This window comes from Cervus canadensis, chromosome 3 (assembly GCF_019320065.1).
Source record: "Cervus canadensis isolate Bull #8, Minnesota chromosome 3, ASM1932006v1, whole genome shotgun sequence".
NCBI lineage: Eukaryota > Metazoa > Chordata > Mammalia > Artiodactyla > Cervidae > Cervus > Cervus canadensis.
Genome location: NC_057388.1, coordinates 44402808 through 44418309, shown reverse-complemented (window position 1 = coordinate 44418309; position 15502 = coordinate 44402808). Strand labels below are relative to the sequence as shown.

The following is a 15502-nucleotide window of genomic DNA, read 5'->3' as shown; positions in this document are numbered from 1 at the left end:
TGATCTATAAAGTTGTTCATGCTTTCATTTCAGTTCAGTTCAGTTGCTCAGTCGTGTCCGACTCTTTGCAACCTCATGAAATGCAACATGCCAAGCCTCCCTGTCCATCACCCGGAGTCTACCCAAACCCATGTCCATCGAGTCAGTGATGCCATCCAACCATCTCATCCTCTGTTGTCCCCTTCTCCTCCCGCCCCCAATCCTTCCCAGCATTAGGGTCTTTTCCAATGAGTCAAATCTTTGCATGAGGTGGCCAAAGTATTGGAGTTTCAGCTTCAACATCAGTCCTTCCAGTGAACACCCAGGACTGATCACCTTTAGGATGGACTGGTTGGATCTCCTTGCAGTCCAAGGGACTCTCAAGAGTCTTCTCCAACATCACAGTTCAAAAGCATCAATTCTTCGGCACTCAGCTTTCTTTATAGTCCAACTCTCACATCCATACATGACCACTGGAAAAACCATAGCCTTGACTAGATGGACCTTTGTTGGCAAAGTAATGTCTCTGCTTTTTAATATGCTATCTAGGTTGGTCATAACTTTCCTTCCAAGGAGTAAGCGTCTTTTAATTTCATGGCTGCAATCACCATCTGCAGTGATTTTGAAGCCCCCAAAAAATAAAGTCTGACACTGTTTCCCCATCTATTTCCCATGAAGTGATGGGACCAGATGCCATGATCTTAGTTTTCTGAATGTTGAACTTTAAGCCAACTTTTTCACTCTCCTTCACTTTCATCAAGAGACTTTTTAGTTCCTCTTCACTTTCTGCTATAAGGGTGGTATCGTCTGCATATCTGAGGTTATTGATATTTCTCCCGGCAATCTTGATTCCAGCTTGTGCTTCTTCCAGCCCAGTGTTTCTCATGATGTACTCTGCATATAAGTTCATGCTTTAAGACTCAGTAATTCCATATCTAGGTATATTCCCAAAAGAAAAAATAGCACCTGTGTAATATGAAATAGAGAGGAGACTATTCATAGCAGAAAAGTTTGTTTTAGAAAAAGAAATGGGAACAACCCAAGTATCTATTGGCAGGAGAAAATAGAATTTGGTAGAGTCATATAATGAACTATAACAGAGGTGAAAATAATGAACTACAGTTCTACTAACTACATGAATGTCTCAGAAACAACGTTGAATAAAAAGAACAGGCTACAGAAAAGAAAGTATAATGTGACACTCATTTTATTAACCAAGCAAATAGGATTATATACTATTTATATATATATATGCATATTGATAAAACTCATTTTAAAAAGCAAAAGAATGACCAACACCAAATTTAGGTGAGCAGTAACCTATGTGAGAGGCAGAAGTCAGGGCCGGAGAGGGAAGATGGGCAAGGGAAGACGGTGGTGAAGTTATTGGCTAGGTGTTATTTTCAGCAGGTGTTCATTAGCAAATAACAATGTAAAATAAAGCCATGCAGGGAGCAGTGATGAGAGTGTGTCATGAATCAAGACTTTTTATTAATTGTATTTTGTGCACTTGAAATTTTTTTTTTAAATGCTGTGAAAAGTTTAAAAGAAATTGTCCTTAATCCCACTATACCAGTGCAGCAAGCAACTCCTCTTAAAAGTCTGAGTTAATGACCTAGAACTTGCCTTTATGACATTCCAATGAAGTGTGAAGTGTTGCTGTTCTTGTCAACAAACTGTCAAGCCACCTGTGCCACTTCCAGCGGCCCTTAGGTCAAGGGAATAATTTGGAAAGAAAAAAGGTGTCAGCTAAGGCTCCTCAGGAACCATGTCTAGTGTATTTTAAAAATCTGGTTTCAAAAGCCTCATTTAAATTCTAGTATTTCTAGTATTTAAACTGTAGTATTTCGAAGTCAATGTTTATTTTAAGTGTCAGCGTTTTGGGTCACATCATAACCCTCTTTGTACTTCTGTGTGAGTCATGATTAAAATTTTCTTGAGAACTTTGTATAGCCCTCAGTTTCCATACAGATAGCTTTAGAAAGAGCAACCCAAAAAGGAATCTGGGAGGCTAGAATGTGTATTTTTAGAGCAGCATCCCCTGAAAATGCCAGCAAATACGAAGTCCACCCCTGCCAGGGCCATGCTTCAAAGGGTGGACACTGATACATGGAAAGTAACCAACTTAGGAGAAAAAAGAAAACCCACTATATAAGTCCCTGCTGTGATTCCAACTAGCTGCACCTAAGATCTGTGCACCTAATACTTCTCCATGTCATGTTAGTGTAATGACATGGAATCAATTAGCAGTCAGTGGTCAAGGGATCAGCAGGTTGGGGGGGCAGCTACAAGGGACTACTTGCCGACAAAGGTCTGTATAGGCAAAGCTATGGTTTTTTCAGTAGTCATATACTGATGGGAGAGTTGGACAATAAAGATGGCTGAGTGCCGAAGAATTGACAGTTTTGAATTGTGGTGCTGGAGAAGACTCTTGAGAGTCCCTTGGTTTGCAAGGAGATCAAACCAGTCAATCCTAAAGGAAATCAACCCTGAATATTCACTGGAAGGACTGAGCTGAAATTAAAACTCCAATACTTTGGCCACCTGATGCTAAGAGTTGACTCACTGGAAAAGACCCTGATGCTAGGAAAGATTAAAGGCAGCAGGAGAAGGGGGCGACAAAGGATGAGCTGATTGAACGGCATCATCGACTCAATAGACATGAGGACAGAGGTTGCAGTCCATGGAGTTGCTAAGAGTCAGACATGAACTGAACTTAGTGACTGAACCACAACAGGGGACCATTGGGATGCATGGAGTACCTTTCTAGTACTTGAGGCACGACTTTACTATTTATAATGACCATGGAGTTTAGAGTTATTTTTGCAATTCTGACAGAAATCATCAAATCATATCTGATGTGTTTGATGTCAAATCCCTAATTAGGAATGTAACTCCCAAGTTTATAACCCTGATCTCATGATATAAAATATAACCCACCAGGCAGAAACACGTTTTATCATGATCTATGTGATGGTTTCGAGAAAATTTTTATAGCAACAACTGAGGATTGCCCCTCATTGAAATATTAATTACATCATTGGTGTATTTACACTATAAATGTTTTCCTAAAATGGCGCCCTATGAACCAATACTTGCCCCATTATTTCACATTATCATTTCAAAGCACGTTATCTTTCTGCTTGAATCACCCTTTGAGGTGGCACCTCCAAAATGTCAGCTCAGAGTTTCTCTGCCCTTCAGCCTCTGTGATGAGTGAATTAATGATCTGTAAATAAATCCTTAAATGTCCTAAGGAATCTGCCATTTGAAAGAATCCTAGTAGAAACCAAAAAATCCTTCTGAAATGCAAAGTAGTCTTCTCCTTAATGAACTGGCCTTAAGTGGGCTTTCCAGAGGGGAGCAAACCCCCAACAGAGCCCCTGCCTTCCTTTTGGTGGTTCTTATTGTCTTTTGGGGGAGAGACCAGGAAGAAGCAGAAAATCTTTATCTCATTTCTTTTTTTCAAGAAGAGTAGGAGGAAGATCGAAAATAGTTAGGTCTGGCGGCTTAATCTGGGTTGCCTGTTTTTGCCAGCAATCTGTAAAATGTGTTTTTCAAGGATAAGAAGTTTGGGCCCTGAGCCAAAGCTCATGCCTGTCATCGACAGGAAGATAAATGATCTCTTTAACCCACTGCTATACTCCATCTACCCTTGTACTTGATCATGAACACGATGCCTGCTGCAGGCCCAGAGCTGCCCAGAGTTGATCCTTCTCTTTTTCTAGGCAGGACCTTCATGTTCCCAGTTAGGTGGGCATGACAGGGCCTCCTTCCCTTTGTGGGTGAAATGCCAAACCAGCACCCATCCCTAGAACTGGTATTTAGCTTCTCATATTGCCTAAGAGGCTCAGGAAGGGAACTTGAAATATTCTTACTTTCTAATGCCCACAAAGGTTATGTCCCAAGAGGTTGGAAGAACATACACAAGGTTCTTACAAGGTCCCAGTGGCTGCCAACCACCGACCACCGAAAGTCTCTGGGGCAAGAATCCTGGTGGAGTCTGGGCTTCACGCATGGAGCTGGAGCGGAACGGCACCCGACTCTGCAGAGTCTTAAGGGGATGTCTGCTCAATTGTGTTTCCTGTAAATTTACCACATTAGTGCTAAGGGCCGAGCTCAGAGCAGAAGGTTCAGGCATGAAAAAGGGGTAGGGTTGACAACATGACAGAGGCTTGATCCCTTCCTCCTCGCCCTCTCCTGCCTTTCCTGATCAACTGAAAAAAAAAAAAAAAAGAGCACACGTAAATGTTGAGAATTGTGTTATTTGCAGGTCTTCCTGAGAACTCCAAGCCCAGGAGGCAGTCTCTCAGATAGGTAGCTCTCAGGGATTGCTCCCAAGAGGTAAGGGAGGAGCCAAGATATATAGTTCAGTCAGTTCAGTCACTCAGTCATGTCTGACTCTTTGCGACTCCATGGACTGCAGCATGCCAGGCTTCCCTGTCCATCACCAACTCCCAAAGTTTGCTCAAATTCATGTCCATCGAGTTGGTGATGCCATCCAATCATCGCGTCCTCTGTTGTCCCCTTCTCCTTCCTGCCTTCAATCTTTCCCAGCATCAGGGTCTTTTCCAATGAGTCAGCTCTTCGCATCAGGTGGCCAAAGTATTGGAGTTTCAGCTTCAGCATCAGTCCTTCCTTCAGGACTGATCTCCTTTAGAATTGACTGGTTTGATCTCCTTGCAGTCCAAAGGACACTCAAGAGTGTCCTCCAACTCCACAGTTCAAAAGCATCAATAGGAGTTTTGCAACAAAGATCAGGTAACTTGGACTTGAAAAGCTGACTATTAAAGAAAATCAGGTATCACATGTTAATGAATTTTCGGAGAAGGCAATGGCACCCCACTCCAGTACTCTTGCCTGGAAAATCCCATGGATGGAGGAGCCTGGTGGGCTGCAATCCATGGGGTCTCTAGAGTTGAACACTACTGAGCGACTTCCCTTTCACTTTTCACTTTCATGCATTGGAGAAGGAAATGGCAATCCACTCCAGTGTTCTTGCCTGGAGAATCCCAGGAACGGAGGAAGGAGCCTGGTGGGCTGCTGTCTATGGGATTGCATAGCAGCAGCATGTTAATGAAATTAGTGCCTTTCTTCCTATGGAAGATCCAAGAGTTCACTGGAATCGTCCTTCTGATATGCGCCTTAGCTATCTAGGGCCAGTATCCCATGCTTCTCCATCCTGAATCCCCCAGGGTGCATTGCTGGGGGGTGACTGGAGTGGCTGAGGGCTTGGCAGTGGGCAGCCCATTAGTCTTTGTCCTGAGTTCCCTCAGGGCTCACTGTCGGTTTGACTGTAGTGGCTTAACGGCTGCAACTTCCTTTGTTTACTGACGTGGCAGGCAACATTTTTCATTCGCACCCCTCCTCACCAGGAGGGCTGTTTCCTCAGGGGTGAAGAAAGAGGAGGGGGTCCAGCTCCTTCAGGCTCGGCACAGGACAATGCTTCACAGGTGCCTGGGCACACATGAGATTTCCCTCCGCCCGTGCCCCACCCTTCTTCAAGCTTCTGACTTCCTCCTTCCCCATCCAGACCAAGTGGACAGGCCTGGACAAGAGGTGAGAGAAAGACAGAGGCTCTCTGGTCGGGAAGCAGGGGAAGCGACTGGGGGTGGGGTGGGGGCTACAGCCAGGAACTAAGTCACCTGCTCACCCTCGGTTCCACATATCCTGCTTCTCAAACTGGGGTCTGAGTGTGAGGAGGACAGGACCACGGTGCAGCTGGGGGCTGGGCTGCGATGGGAGGGATAAGAGCAGCTATGGAATCAAAATGGTATCATCTCCTCAATCCCACTCACAGATTTGGAAAGGAAATGTTGGGTGTTTGTTTGTTTGTTTGTTTTTAATTTGTAACATTACTTTTTAAATGAAGACAAACCTTTCTTTCTGAAGTTGGGTCCAGCTAAGCACCATCATTTGCAACTAAAGAGCAAAACCCAAAATAGACCCCACCCCCCCAGCCTACAGCCTCCATTCACTTAATGCCTCTCTCACCAGGCGCTCCTCAGACTCCCCCGGTGTGCCCGAAAGGGACGGTACATTTCTTCCCTCAGGAAGCTCAAAGTCTAGGGATGAGGGAACAAGTTCATGGGTGCTGTCAGTGTGAGAGGCTGGGCTCTGACAGGTGACCTGGGAGAAAGCTAGAAAGAAGGGTAGTAAAGCACCAGACTGGGGTGAGGAGCAAGCTCTCTACCAAGCGGTTACAGCCCCCTGCGCAGGTCCCCTGCGCTCTCGGGCCCCCGTTTCATCACCTCTCAGATAAAGGAGTTGAGGCACCTGATGTGTCTTGCTGGCTTGATATGTCTGTGATTCCTTTCACACACACCTCTGCCGAGCTTTCTGCTCTCCAGGCACAGAGCCCAGCCTGAGCGCAGTGGTGGTGGGATGGGTGGGCATCATCCTGACTCCAGAAACCAAAGACAGCCATGGCCGGACCCAGGGTTCCCTGTGTTGCCTGGTGAATGGGAGTAGTCTATGGTAGCACTGGTCCTGAAATCTTGCCAACTGGGTGTGGGAGCAGGCCTGGTGGAATCCAGGGTGTGTTCTCCCTAGAGGAGCCAGACTTGATTCTGGCTGCAGAGGAGCTGAGGATTTGTTCTGGAAGAGTGAACACCACAACCACCCTGCCGCAGAGCTCATGCCCCCTACACCCCCAACCCTGCAGCCCTCTCATCCCATTCATTGGTTGCTAGGCAGTACCTGAAAGGAAGTTCACCTCATGTGGGCAGGCAGCCAAGGGTGCATTTGTAGGGAATTTCACTCTGCCTTATTCCACCAAAAAACACTCAATGTTATTGCATAAATGTGAGACTTGGGAGCTCCTGCCTCAGAAACAAACTTGTCCTCCCTGTATGCAGTGCCTTTTCAAGACCAGTATTTACATCCTCCTGAGGAATTCCCGCCCCCCAGTCAAGATATAGCCTCAGAGGTCTCCTCCTGTCTATCTCGTTTGGGCTTTCTTTGTGTACGTGTCTGCCGGGGCTTAAGAGTACAGCTCTGCTGTTCATCTGTGCACATGTCACTTTCCCCAGCAGACAGACCCAGAGCAGATTCTCAGGAGTAGCAACTGTTCAGGGCAGGGCTTCCATCACCTCTGCCAACACCAAAGTTCTGTGCAGTCACTTCCAAAGGCTCTTTTCTTAGCTCTCCTCATTTTATTGTTATGGTCTCAACTCTTTCCATGACAGTTTGCTTACTTATTTTGACCTCATTACTGAATGTTGGTGATGAGTCATCTGTGGTCTGAAAAATACAGTGAAAAAATGCTGATATTGTTGCCTACTAATGATTTCTGGGGATAATGACACAGGGGCCTCATGTCTTCCACCAACATCTATGAATTGTGTCAGGCTAACACAGGAGATCAACCCGGAATATTCACAGGAAGGACTGATGCTAAAGCTCCAGTATTTTGGTCACATGATGCGAACAGATGACTTATTGGAAAAGTCCCTGATGCTGGGAAAGATTGAGGGCAGAAGGAGAAGAGGGCATCAGAGGATGAGATGGCTGGATGGCATCACTGATGCAATGAACCTGAACTTGTTGGGCAAACTCTGGGAGATGGCGAGGAACAGAAAGTCCTGCTGTGCTGCAGTCCGTGGGGTCGCAAAGAGTCAGACATGACTGGGTGACTAAACAAGAACAACAACAAGATAGCCTTTGCAACTGGCAGGCCCAAGGAGCACCAGACAGGAACTCAATTCACAGTGACCCTGGGTAATGTCGCTTTACCGCAATTGTTTCTGTTTTATTGATGAGCAGGGCAGTTTGGGAGAACACACCGGTGGTCTGCAGCAATTATTTTCATACACTTATGAAGACTTTTAAACTTCCCAAAGACCAAGGCTGGGGAGGGAGGTTGAACCAGGATGTACGATGGGGTCCCATGTAATTGGAGAGTGGCATTGAGCTACCTACAGCCTGTGGCCTGAAGTCAGGGAGATGATTTTTCTTTATCATAAATGGAAAAGGTTTTCAGTTCTGTGTAATCATGCCCATGCTGTAAAGCATCCATCACTAGGATTCAAAAGAAAGAGGTAACCTCCTAATTTCTGCTTAAAGAACTTCTCAGGTCCTTGATTCCTGGTGACCATATGACATTCTCAAGACCCTGTTTCCCTTCTAAGCCCCTTCCCAGACATTTCTGATCTCTCAGGCAACTCCACTGAAATGCTGAGAGATTTCTAATGCTAGACTTCTCAGGCAACCCCAGAGATTTCAGAAGTGAAAGAAAATTCTCATTGAGTAAGCCCTTGTTATGTGACAGGTATTTGTGAGGGAGTTTACATCCGTTTCCTTATTTAATTTTCACAGCAACACAGTGTGAAGCATAGTGTCATTCCCCTTTGACAGAGGAAGAAACAGATGTGCAGAGAGGTTAATCAACTTGCCCTAAGTCACACAGCAAGGTCAAAATTTGATCTCAGATAGTTTAACTCTTTCACCTCCAGCATACTGTGCTCTAGAGACTGGGTAAACATGAGCATAAACATGTGAGGGACAGGGAGGCCTGGCGTGCTGCAGTCCATGAGGTCATAAAGAGTTGGACATGACTTAGCAACTGAACAACAGACATGAGCAGACCTCCAAGCCTGGCTCACACTGTCTCTAGGTTCTAAAAAGTGTTATCTTTCAAATGACTCTGGAATTCCACTGCCTTTAACTTTCTTGTATGGAAAATAATCACAGATTTGAGGCTAAATTAACCAATCCAGAGTCACATGTTAAAAAGTTAATGGTGACACCAGTGACTTGTGGTGGCTTCCAGAAATCTGCAAACCAAAGGGCAACTACTTAAAGGCATGGAAATTCCTCTTACACTACTTAACTCTCAGAGGTACCCTGGGCAGGGGGTTAGACACCGTAACAGGGGGTTATTTACCCTGTTACCTCACCCTTCACGAGTGAAGGAAGCTGGAGTCCTTGGGGCCTGGAAGAACCTCAAGGGAACTGCCCAACTACCAGGAAGGTGCTGAGGAGCACAGCCCAGCTCAGGGCAGGACACCCTCTGGCTGAGAGCCGACAGGAGTGTCAGGGGAGTGTCAGAGCCTTTATAATTGCATTCTTCCTAATTTCTGAGGACAGTGAATCACTCTCCCTTCCTGTTTACCTAGAAGAGCTTATGTAGATAAAATCCTCCAGAGAAAGGCATAGAAAGTCACTTAAGAAAGCAAGAGATTTATAAATGAAACTTCCACATGAAGTTTGCATGGAATAATTTGCAGTTGGCACGGGGCACTTGGAGGTTGGGAGAAGCCTTCTAGTGAGGTGAGCAAACAAACTCACAGATCATTCCAGAAAGGAGCCCTGCTCACCCCCAGTACACTGGATTTCATGTAGGAATGGCCAGCCCTGGAGGCATGGGAAGCGGCCGGGGGACACAGGTGAATGAGCTTTAGACCCAGCTTGCTTTAGACTCAGCTCTCAGACCTCAGAGAGTTCCAGATCAAGTTGCCTCTAAGTCACCCATGTCACCATGGCCAGCGAGACCTTGTCCCTGGGCACTCCACCAAGGAGACCCCCCTTCACTGGAGGTGTCAGACAGACAAGCTGAAGAAGAGCCTATGGTGTCTTCCCTGGACAGACACCTTCCATGCCCTCTGCCTGCCTCTTGTTTGTATAAAAGTTGTACTCTCCCAGGTTGCCTCTGAGTCACAAAAGCCTGGCTCAAGAATTAATGATTGAAAGGATGTGAACATGTAGTGACAGAGGCAGCAATCGGGCCAGGAAAACTGGTAACAGATTAAATAGTAAATCAGCCACGTGGCAGTCACAGAATCTCTAGTTCCTCGCCGAAGTACCTGTGCTGTGCTGCGCTTAGTCGCTCAGTTCTGTCCAACTCTTTGCGACCCCATGGACTCTAGCCCGAGAGGCTTCTTGGTCCATGGGGATTCTCCAGGCAAGAGTACTTGAGTGGGTTGCCATGCCCTCCTCCAGGGGATCGTCCCAACCCAGGAATTGAACCAGGGTCCCCTGCATTGCAGGTGGATTCTTACCAGCTAAGTTACCAGGGAAGCCTGAAGTACCTAAATAACAGTATCTGATGCACATTTCCTGAGTTGTTTTACAGATGCTAAACCCCCTACCAAATGGAAGAAGTTAACTACATGATAACCATAATCACGTAGTCCCCAGACCAGCTGAAGCCTGAGGATTGGTAATACCAACCCCTGTGACGCTACCCTGTTACCTCACAATCAGAGAGTTGTGCTGTTGGCTAATCACATACCCTCTGACACACTGCCCTGCCCCCACCTTGCCTTTAAAACTGCTTCCCTGAAACCAGTCTGAGGGTTTTGGGATTTTTGAGCATTAGTTGCGCAGGACTCCCTGTCTGATACCTTACAATAAAACGCTACACTTTCCCATCACCACAACCTGGTGTCAGTAAAGCCAACTCAGTGTAGGTGATCGGACGCACGTTTGGCTCAGTAATGCTGCTTGCTTTCTGAACAAAGGGCAGGAGGCTGGGACTGGGGAAAAGGCGCCCCATGAGGGCAGCGGCTACAGAAGAGTGGATTCTAGCAGCTGCTGGATGAGAAGGGCCCAGATGGCCATCCCCAGAGAAAAAGGCGGCTCCCAGGAGTCCTCGCCTCCAGGCCAACCAAATGGTGGGCAAGGCACCCGGGAGCAAGCTGCTGACTCTGGCAGCCCTGAGCAGTCTTCTATTCTACAAAAAAAGGAAAGGGAAGGGAACGCTGGCCTGGTTCCCAGAACCCGGGTCCTCTGGAAAGCGAAAACAGCTGGTCAGGCGGACAGCGGGCTTGTCCAGCGCAGATGTGCGCAGACTCCGGAGAAGGGGGCGGAGCGCAGGCTCGAGGCCCTTGGCGGCGCGGCGGCGCCCACCACACCCCCTCAAGCCTTGCCTCGCCAGTGGTGGGAGTACCGAGAGCCCTGGGCTGGGAGCTCGAGAGCTGGCTCAGCTCGCTCGCTTCATCACCCGAGCATGAGTCGGTGACTCACGGGCTCCAGGGCCCGCGCCTCAGAGAGGTTTGGCAGGGAGAACCCACACCTCCCTCCTGGCGGAGCGTCCAGGGCACCCTGGGCCTCGCGGCCCTCGCGGTTGAGGGCGCAGAGAAACGCACCCCCTGCAGGACCCCTGCAGTCCCCCTAGTTTTGTCCCACGCCGGGGAAGCCACGTTTTGCCTCTTGCACGGTTGGTTCACGTCCTCAGCAGTTCCTGGACCAACAGGTACTTAAGCAGTGTTTACTGTCTGATTAATAATAAGCCCTATCAGAGGAGGCTTTGGGGCCCACGAATCTCGGCTCCCATTTGGAGCTGTGGGGCCCAGTTGGATGCCTCTGCCGCTCCAAGGCTTGGCTTTCTTGGATGTAAAATGTGGCTAATACTTCACAGAGCGGATGGGTGCGTTAAACAAAGTAACATATGGCAAGCAGGAGGAGGCCCGATAAATGAGAGTTCTCTTTTTCTGAGCAACTGGAATCCTTGATCACTTCCCTCCAGAGGGAGAGTGTGAAGCCGGCTGAGCCTGTCGGGGCAGGAGCCTTCCTGGTTTTAGGGTCACATCTGTCACCACCAGGAGAGCGGGGCACATCTGCTGAGCTACTGAGCTTACCGAGAGCCCTTATGCTGCGGCTGTGGCCTCGAAGGAGGTGACAGGGTGTGTCCAGGGCCCTGTTTAAACACAGCGTGGTGTGACCCCGCCCTCTGGAAGGGCCTCCCCGCAACCCGGTCCTTAAGCATCTGTTCTCTCCACTGCTCACCCCGCTCCTCCCGCCTCCCCAGCTTCGCACCTGTTGTTGGCCCTGAGGAGGAAGGGGAGGGGTGCATCTAACCAGTAATGGTTCTGGAACAGAGCTGAGGGTTTTTAATGTGAGTGACTGGTTCCAGGGAGTGGGAATTTTAACCCCTGCTTGACCTAAATCTGTACAAGCCTCACAGCTATTCCTTCTGGTGGAATTCTGTGTTTCAGTGGCTGTAAGAAGATGGTTGTGCCTGTCACTTGACAGTACAGAGCGCACTCGGGTACACTTTCCTGAGATCCTCACCACAAATCTTAAGGCAGGTAGGAAAGGAGTCCTTTGCCCCATTTTACAGACAAAAGCATTGAGTCCCAGAGATGCTGAGCATCTTGCCCAAGATCACACAGCTTATTACTGAAAGGATGGGCACTCATTCCCCCTAGACTTGGTGCTCTCCTTATAACAGGCCAGACAGAAGAGAGCCATTGTCCAGCCTCATGTATTGAGTTTGGGAAGATATTTTGCATACACACACACACACACACATGTGTGTGTGTTTCTTTCCTGGGTTCAGCTTCCTGTCACTGTGGGCAGGGAAGGGACATGGGACGTTATCCCTGACTCTATTCTACAGACCTCACTTTAAGAAAACAGTAGGTAGGGGCTGCAGGCCTTGTGGCATCTCTGGAGTCTGAGAACACCTTTACTCTTGCCCCAGGCACCTTCAGGCTGTCCCCAGGCCCCAGGGCTTGCTTAGGGCCTGTTTCGCTGAGGTCCTGGGCTGGAAAGCCTCAGGAGGCACCTCTGACCTGTTTTCTCTCTCAGGCTGGTGGGGGCGGGGCCTGAGCCCCCCTTCCTCCCCACCCCAGAGGCTAAAAAGCAGGCAGCTGCTGCCAGGACCAGTGCCTTCTGCACAGAAGGAAAAGTGGTCATTTCAGAATCACTTGAGAACTCCTTTTATCACGTTACGTTCAGAAGCCGTGCACCCACTCCCAGCTGCGGTGTAGTCCAGGGGTGTCCCCCTCACTGTGGTGCTGTCCAGAGGCTCCTGTGTGAGCACTGAACAGGGTCAGGGCAGAACCGGGAGGCGTAAGAACAAAGACAGCAGAGCCCCAGCACTTAGATTCAAATCCCAACTCCCTTTCTTAGTTAGCAGTTGGGTAATCTTAGGAAGCTCCTGAATCTTCCCACATGCCAGATTCTCCATTTGTGGATGGTAATAACACCTACCATGTGGGTTGTTATGCAGTTTAAATGAGGCAATAGGTGTAAATCACTGGTTGCGATGCCCATTTAAAGTGGTTGTTCAAACCATGTTCACTGACACTCAGTGGCCAGTGAAGTTAACTCTTTTCATGGCGGTGGTGCCTGGCACGTAGAAATCTTCAGGGCTGCTTACCATGCTTCCCAGGTCATGGGTTTCACTTTTAATTTTATGTCGTATCTCCCTAATTGGAATATCATTTCTTTGAGGGCAGGAATTTGTGTGATTACTTTGTTCACTGATATATCCTCAGTGCTTAGAAGACTATCCGGTGCCTGATAAAAGCTTGGTTCTTGAATAAAAGAAAAAAGAGAGAGAGGGACTGGGAAGGAAGGAAGTAAATCTCCTTAGGCATATGGTTGACAAAGATGGTCCTTGTCCTGGACAGACAAAGGACAGATCAAAGATCTACCTGGCCTGCTGTGTTTATAATGACCATGCTGAACGATGGCAACCACAGTGGGTTGGGCTGGCTTGGAACACACACGGGATGGGTCCTGAAGGAGTGAGAGGGGCTGGGATTCAGAGGTCCAAGAACAGAGCAGGAGGAGAGCCACCCAGGACCATGGCCGTCCCTCAGTCACACCTGACTAAAGGTCTCACCATGCTGAGAGCATTGAGTTTGGAAGTGGCACCCAACCCCACTGTTTAGTGTTTATTTGTTGGACACATCATTATGCAAAAGCTCACCGTAGTAGGCTAAGCTGCATCTGGTTCTCACTCTCAATGTGGGTTCTGTTCTTTCAGGATATTCATTTAGCTGCCTATTTAGTCCTTAAAGGCTGACCAGGAAAGGTTTCTAGGTTAAGCCCCAAAGGAAATGTTCAATAGAGGTTCTGGAGTGGGCAGACCAAGGGACCAGTGGTTGGGTATGGGGCCTCCTGACGCCAGCCCAAGTCTGCACGTGCTGTTGGTCACACGTGGCTTCTGCTTCAGCCAATGGCAAGGCAGTGCTGTCCACGAGGAAGGAGAGGGGGTTACAGCTGAGGATTACAGTCAGTTACCAAGTCAGAAGTTGGTCTGCCCACGTGGGCCCAGTACAGTCAATCTACTGACATGGGGTGTGGTGAAGGAAAGTGCACTATTAACTGCAGGGCCAAGCAAGAAGTCAAGGCAGCTGGAGCTTAAAGGGCCTGAACTCCCATCAGGGTTTTTAAAAATAGGGTGAGGGAGAGGGTTGCAGGGTGTGTGATCAGTTCGTGGACATTCTTCTGCTTGGTGGTGAGGTAATCAGGAGTCAATACCATCAACCTGGTTCCAGTCAGTCTGGAGGGCTCTTCCTGCTTGTGGACAGCATACAGTAGTTAACTTCATCCACCTGGTGGAGATTTCAGTATAGCGCAAAGGACTTGGCTCAGAAGATTATCTATAGCCCTTGGGGAGGAACTAAAGGTCCTTGACTTTGCTTAATGGCTGAACTATTATTATGTTGTCTTGCTTGGCTGTTTTCTATCTGCATTTTCTCACTTCACTGGCTAAATTTAGTCCTTAAAACTTGGGGAAGGCCTGGGAGGCCAATGTTTTTCTTCAGATAGGAGGCAGTAGGGGGCATGAGGAGGGTTCTGCCACAGGAAGTCCACATACGGTCTTACTTGGTTACAAGGGAGCCCCTCTTTTACCTGGACTTGGTCTAGAAGGTACTAATTTTCAGCATACTTGTTGCTGTTCAGCCGCTCGGTTGTGTCCGACTCTTTGTGACCCCATGGACTGCAGCAACCCAGGCTTCCCTGTCCTTCACCATCTCCCAAAGCTTGCTCAAACTCATGTCCACTGAGTTGGTGACACCATCCAACCATCTCATCCTCTGTCGTCCCCTTCTCCTCCTACCTTCAATAAACCAGCATCAGGGTCTTTTCCAGTTAGTCAGCTCTTCCATCAGGTAGCCAAAGTATTGGAGCTTCAGCTTCAGCATCAGTCCTTCCAATGAATATTCTAGGTTGATTTCCTTTAGGATGGACTGGTTGGATCTCCTTGCAGTCCAAGGGACTCTCAAGAGTCTTCTTCAACACCACAGTTCAGAAGCATCAGTTCTTCAGTGGTCAGCCTTCTTTATGATCCAACTCTCACATCAGTACACGACTACTGGAAAAACCATAGCTTTGACTAGACGGACCTTTGTCCGTAAAGGTCGGTCCTTTCTGACCTTTGTCGGTAAAATGTCGCTGCTTTTTAATATGCTGTCTAGGTTCGTCATAGCTTTTCTTCCAAGGAGCAAGCGTCTTTTCATTTCAGCATATTTACCTTATCATAAATAGTCTGAAGTCCCCATGGTCTTGTGAGATGATGGGGACTTATTATCTGTCTTAATTTCAGACTGAAAAGATGTTTTTGCTACCCAGGTGACCAAGGTGAGACCTGAGAGAAGAGCCAAGGGAAGATGCTGAGAATGAAGTCTGGGGCGGGGAGGGGATCTGCCTGAGACTGGGGGGTCTTCACCCCTACTGGTAGGGACAGGAAGGAAAAGGACAGGTGTCCCACTCAGACTCTACTGGGCCCGGCAGGTCAGGGCCCCTTTCCCCTGAGAAAGGCCCAGGGTCACTGAGAACCATCTGA

The 15502-nt window shown here is 48.1% G+C and overlaps 1 long non-coding RNA gene across 2 annotated transcripts in view; it reads left to right on the top strand.

The window, feature by feature from the left end:
- Positions 1 to 10843: 10843 nt before the first annotated feature.
- LOC122438303 overlaps positions 10844 to 15502 on the top strand; it is a 76571-nt gene continuing 71912 nt past the window's right edge. For both annotated transcript variants that reach the window (XR_006268524.1, XR_006268523.1), the window contains exon 1: positions 10844 to 11173. This is a non-coding gene — a long non-coding RNA (uncharacterized LOC122438303). The remainder of the gene's footprint in view (positions 11174 to 15502) is intronic.